Consider the following 6,108-nt stretch of genomic DNA (forward strand, 5'->3'; position numbering starts at 1 on the left):
GTTTTTAAATTCTGTTTTCACATGTTATTTGAATATTCTTTCTTCATAGTACAACTGCTCAATATCATTGTTTGATGCATACAGTACATTACATTATAAATATGCACTAACGGGAGAAAATCTCCATGTGTTATTTGTTTAGGAGGTCTAAGATCCTCGCATTGACTATGGAAGAGGGTGATCGTTAAGTCGATCAATCTATAGAGGCTGAGGTGCAAGGGGATGTCCCAGCCCTACACAATGTCAGTGGTTCAGCAGCATCAGCCACCGCAGTACCGTAATTTCCTGCTCAGTTCACTCAGCAGATGGCTGCAATGTTCCAACAAATGGCTGGTAATGTGCCTACTCAAGTCCCAATACAGACACCAGTGGTACAACCACAATCTTCTGCTAGACAGTATGACAAATTGATGAAATATGGGGCTACAGAGTTCAAGGGGACAGTAGATCCTCTGGAGGTTGAACAGTGGTTAGAGAGGATGGATAGGGTATTCAAGAAATTGCATTGCACAGAGGAGCTCAGATTTGAATACTCAGTATCTTTGCTACAGGGGGATGCTTATGACTGGTGGAAAACTATTCCCCATGGTCTGGTAGAACCTGCTGTGACACCCCTTACCCGACTACAGTGTAGCCGAGCAAGTTATGCCACTCAGTGTGCCGAGCACTCTATTTTATCTTAATTCATTTTTATTCTTCCTTTTGAATATAACTTGTGAAATATAATTTATTTAAGCCATTTATCAAAAGTATTATTTATTTAAGGTTCCGAAAATTTTAAAGAAAATCCGGCGGAGTACCGGCTAAAAATGGAGAAAACAGTTCTTCGGAACCTGTGAAAAACACTTCCAATATTCATATATTCGTATTCAATTACTCTCAAACTCCAATAATCATCATCTCAACATTTGTCAACCATTCATTTCTCAATTTCAATTCTCAATCATTCATCACATGTGATAATCATATATAAATTACAGATAAACATTCACTTTTCCATTTATAAACACAATTCTCATTATTTATATGAACATCAAATTACATTTCATAAGTTCATTTACACATGAGAAAATAAAATCAATTACAAAATACCAAAATGACACCTAGTGTCCTACCAATGCACTGCAGACGGTGAGGTGACACAGACACTATGCAGAACTGTGAACGGCCTTACCCAATCTGTGGTCTACTGGGCCCTCTATCCAAATCATCAGTACCTACGCGTTGCAAAAGCGACGTGCTAAGCATAAAGCTTAGTGGTGCCAATAATACAAGAAAATATAATATGCAAATAAAAATCATAATTTCTTAGCCATTGTGTTCATAAGAACTGAATAATTACCAACTTAATGTTTAGTCGAGGGCTAATTACGTTTTATGATATTAACTTCTTCATGCATTTTGTTAATTATTTTCTTCATGATCTTGAGTTTCTTTGTATTCTATCATAATCATTCCTGATATTTAATTTTCGTATTTTCTTTAACAATCAGTTCAATTACAGTTATACTTTTCCATGCCCAAGTAACCTATACTGGACGATCGGATCGATAACGTCGTTGGCACTGGACACCGCGGTGCCTCGGGCCGTCATACCATGGGACGCAGAACGTCAACCACGTATGCAGTCAGTATGGCTAAAAAGCCATGATATCACATAATCGGGCATAAAAGCCATGAATACGGGCATAAAAGCCATGAATACTGGCATAAAGCCTTTCGCAGTACTGCTAAAACAATACCCTATTGGCATGCCAACCTATCCAAACCAATCACATTAGGCCTACTAGGGCATTTTGCACTTTTAAGTTTCACAAATTTTTGAATTTCAAGTTTTCATGTCACTATTCATTTCATTAGTCAACTAAAATGTTGACTTTTGCATAAACAATAGGTACATTGATTTTAGTACTCCCAACATACCACATTTTGTATTCAAAACTTGTTGGTTTTGGTCACTTTCTCAAAGCTTAGGTCATTTTGGCAAAATTGCCAATTTTTGGTTTTGGTGTCACTATTCACCTCATTGGTCAACAAAAATGTTGACTTTTGGATAGAAAATAGGTACATTGGCTTTGGCACTTCAAACATACCACATCTTTCATTTAAAACTTGTTGGAAGTGATCACCATTACCATTTCTAAGTTTAAACCAAGGGAAGCAGAATTTTCAGTTTTTGTAGCCCAAATTTACTGCTCCATTGGGCACTGTTGCAGTGGGAATTTGAGGAAATGGTAAACATGAAAGTTGTTCCTTATTTTGTCTAGTTGAATTTCCTTTTTTGAATCACTCCATTTGGAGTTTTGTAGCTCAAGTTATGGCCAAAATAAGTTTACTGTTCACGTGCACTGTTCATGCTGAGATTTTGGGTCTGGCATATTTTTGGTCCAATTTTGGTCAGTAATTTGATCAAGTTAAGTTCATAATTTGGTCTAACTTTCTTCTTATGAAATATTCTACCATACCTTAGGTTTCCATCGGTTCAAGAATCGCCTAAATCCGAGTTTTCTAGAGAGAGTTATAGTCCTCCAAACATTACTGCTCAAATGAAAATCTGCAGAGTTGCAGGTTTGATAACTCAAATTTGCCCAATAATTTGAATGGGTTAATGGCATAATTTGGGGTGATGTTCTTCATGAAAGTTGTTTTTCTATATCATATCTTGTTGCTGTAAATATTTCAGGTCAATTGACCATATCTACAGTGAGTTATGGCCAAATGAACAGTTACTGTTCATTTGGTCATTTCTGTAGGTGCTGTTGCAGGGTATCCGGATTGGGGCCAACTTTTGGTCCACTTGCTTTGGTCTTTTGGGCATGGTTTCTTTAGCAAAAATGTGCCATTATAAGCCTAGTTTCATGTCCAATTGGCCAAACACCAATTGAACCAACACAGCCAAAGATATGGCAGTCCAAGTGGGCTGGAATCACAGCCTCCCCACTGGTTACCCTAGGCAGCCTACCAATTCAGTTTGCATCACTCTAAATCTCTTCAAATTATGGTGAACTTACCTCAAATGGTCACTAATTGACCCTTATAAGGTTCACTTACCACTTCAAAAGCCAAAACCAAATTTCACTCTCCAAAACCCTAGTTTCCCATTGTGATTCACACTAGTTACCCTAGTTAATACACTAACTCATTATCCATGTATATAAATACCTTAAACATCATATTTAGTCCACTCTAAGTCCATCAAAACAATCAATCCTATTCCTTCCTTAGGGCAGCCGAAATTCATGGTATAGATACACATGAGTTTAGTCCATTTAATTTACAATTTCATACTAAGTTCAAGTCCCTAACATAGAAATAAAGAAATATTTGTAAAAGTAAGCACTAACCTCTTGTAGGCAGATTTTTCCAAACTCAAAACTTCACTTTCCTTCACTTTCTAGGCTGCCAAACACTTCCCAAGAGGTAGAGACAAGCTTTTAGTGAAGGGACTTAGGGTTTTATAGTGTAAATTCATGGGAAAATGGAAGTAATTAAAGAAAACTTCCATGGAGGGTTATGGAGGAGAGGATCACGTTTTGAAGAAGAAGATGGCTGCTTGTTTTTGGTCTTCCTTGGTCTTTATTTATCTCTTTTATTAATTAGTCAAATGGTTACTTAATTGTGATTGGTGGACAATTTTAAATGACCTCATAATATGTCATAATTGGCATTTTATTGTATTTTCTTTTCTTTTCTCTTCTACTAACTTCAAATTAATTTTTCATCAACATTAATTCATATTTTATGTCATAATAATTATTTACTCAACTGGACAAGTCGACCAAAAATCGTCTCTGAAGGCGAAATGACCAAAATGCCCTCCGTTTGGCTTAACGGGTCAAAATTGTCTGTACCGATTGAAAAATTTTTCTAAATATTTTCTTGGCATTCTAATGCCATAGGAATCTCAATGACCCTTCTCTGGAGTCCCAATAATTATTTTATGATTTTTTCCCCGGGTCTAGGGCTCCTCGTTGTGAGAACCGCAACTTTCCTCTGGTTACCCATCGCTTGGGCACCGGCTCGTTTAACTTTGTTGTATTTTATTTCTAAAATTTTTACTATATTTTTCTTATTAATATTTGAGTTAATTTTGGTCCCTCACTTTTGTTTAAATATTTTTCCGGACGTTCTAGCTGTCCGGACCGACACCGGTCACCGGAACAGTAGAATGTACGAAGTTGCTACCGGGAGGGTGTTACACCTGCAGTGCTAACATGGAGTGAATTTCTCAGGGAATTCAGACAAAAATATGTCCCTGATGCTTATGTAGATCAGAAACTGCAAGAGTTCCTAAGTCTAAAACAGGGGAGCAGATCAGTGGCTGAGTATGAAAGAGAATTTTCCCACCTAAGCCATTATGCAGTAAGTCTACTTGCTACCAGCAGGGAGAGATGTAAGAGATTTGAAACTGGCTTGAAGCCCAGTATCAGATTACAAGTGGTCGGATTCAAACATACTAACTTCTCTGAACTTATTTCTCAAGCACTAGAATTAGAAAGAATTGAATCTGAAGCGGCTCCTGAGAAAAAGAAATCAGAGAAGACAGAAAAAGAGGGAAAGTCAGTAGAACAGAGTTCTAGTGGTCCTACTGGAAAGAGGAAAAACTTTGGGGGATACAACCGAGGTAGTAAGAAGTTCGGTAGAGATAGATCTTCTGGACAGAAATCACCTCGATTCGATCAGCAAACTCAACAGAAACCCAGAAATGTGCTGTCAGATCGACTTTGTGAAACTTGTGATAAACAACATAGTGGGGTATGTTATAGATTCGTAGGAGCATGTTTTAATTGTGGAGAGACTGGTCATTTTGCTAGGGATTGTGTAAATCCATGTCGTTCTGGATCATTTACTACACCAAAGGGATCAACCCAAGTTTCTACCCCAAAGAGTTCACCATCAGTTAGTAGAAGCAGAGGTAGAGGTAGGGGTAGTACACCTAGAAGTCAGAGTACTGTGAATCAGCCAGAATAAGGTGATGCTTCAGCTAGAGTATACCCTATACGGCAGAGAGAAGAGGCTGAGACTTTTGACATTGTTGCTGGTACTTTCTCAATTAGTAACTAAGATATATATATATGTATTGTTTGACCTGGAGTTTGCATACTTTTATGTTAGTGTTAGAACTATATGTTCTGTTGTTATTCCTTTACAGGGGAATAAATTTTGATGCATTACTGATTAGTTCTTTAAGATAAGGATTGTGATAATAAGTGAAATTAGTTTTCAAAGAGTTTATCAGCGAAAAGTATTTTCTAACACACCATAAATTATAAAGCTAATTGGCGAGCCTACTTAATGTAAGGCAAGAGGACGTAAAAGTAAGATGCAGTAATGGAATTACTCTAGATGAGGGCAAGGATGTTACTGTTAGTAATTGCTAATGGATGTTGTAATCAGTAAATTCGAAAAGGATAAAATATCATAAAATTTGATCTATTAGGATGTATCGTAGTAACTATGCAATGTTCTTGATGTTTATACTGTAAGCTGCAGATTACAGTACTGACTTGAGATTAGTGTGTAGAGCTACGTACCACTCGATAGTACACCAAGATGAGAATAGTTTCCAACGGCATATGTTTTGGTATAGTTATGCCAGAACAGAATTTAATTGTTGGAAATAAGTTTGAAAATCCTACTTAGGGAGTTAAAACTCAAAAGTTAGAATATCGAAAGGTTATAGTTTAATACAAAAGGAAGTAAGTTATAAAATATTAATAGATAAAAAGAATTGGGGAAGTAAAAATTTGAACAGTTAGTTCAGATATAACAAAGAAATATTACGAATGTGAGGAAGACTATTGACTAGAATGGTCAGAGGACCAATGACTAGATAAATCATTCTAACATGACCTCAAAGGGTCATTCAAGAAGGAACATGAACTGAAATATTAGACAGCACAATAGTACGAGAAGATTGGTGCTATACAAACAAATTAAATATTGTATTAGATTGTTAAAAGTCTTATACAAATTTGAGAGAAAGAAGATTATACGATCATATAGAAATGAGAAAATAAATGTATGACTATTGTAAGATGGCTATTGGGTAAAATTTCGCGGACGAAATTTATTTAAGGGGGGGAGAATTGTAACACCCCTATGTTC

The sequence above is a fragment of the Hevea brasiliensis genome, chromosome 10 (genome assembly GCF_030052815.1).
Source record: "Hevea brasiliensis isolate MT/VB/25A 57/8 chromosome 10, ASM3005281v1, whole genome shotgun sequence".
NCBI classification, from domain to species: Eukaryota; Viridiplantae; Streptophyta; class Magnoliopsida; order Malpighiales; family Euphorbiaceae; genus Hevea; species Hevea brasiliensis.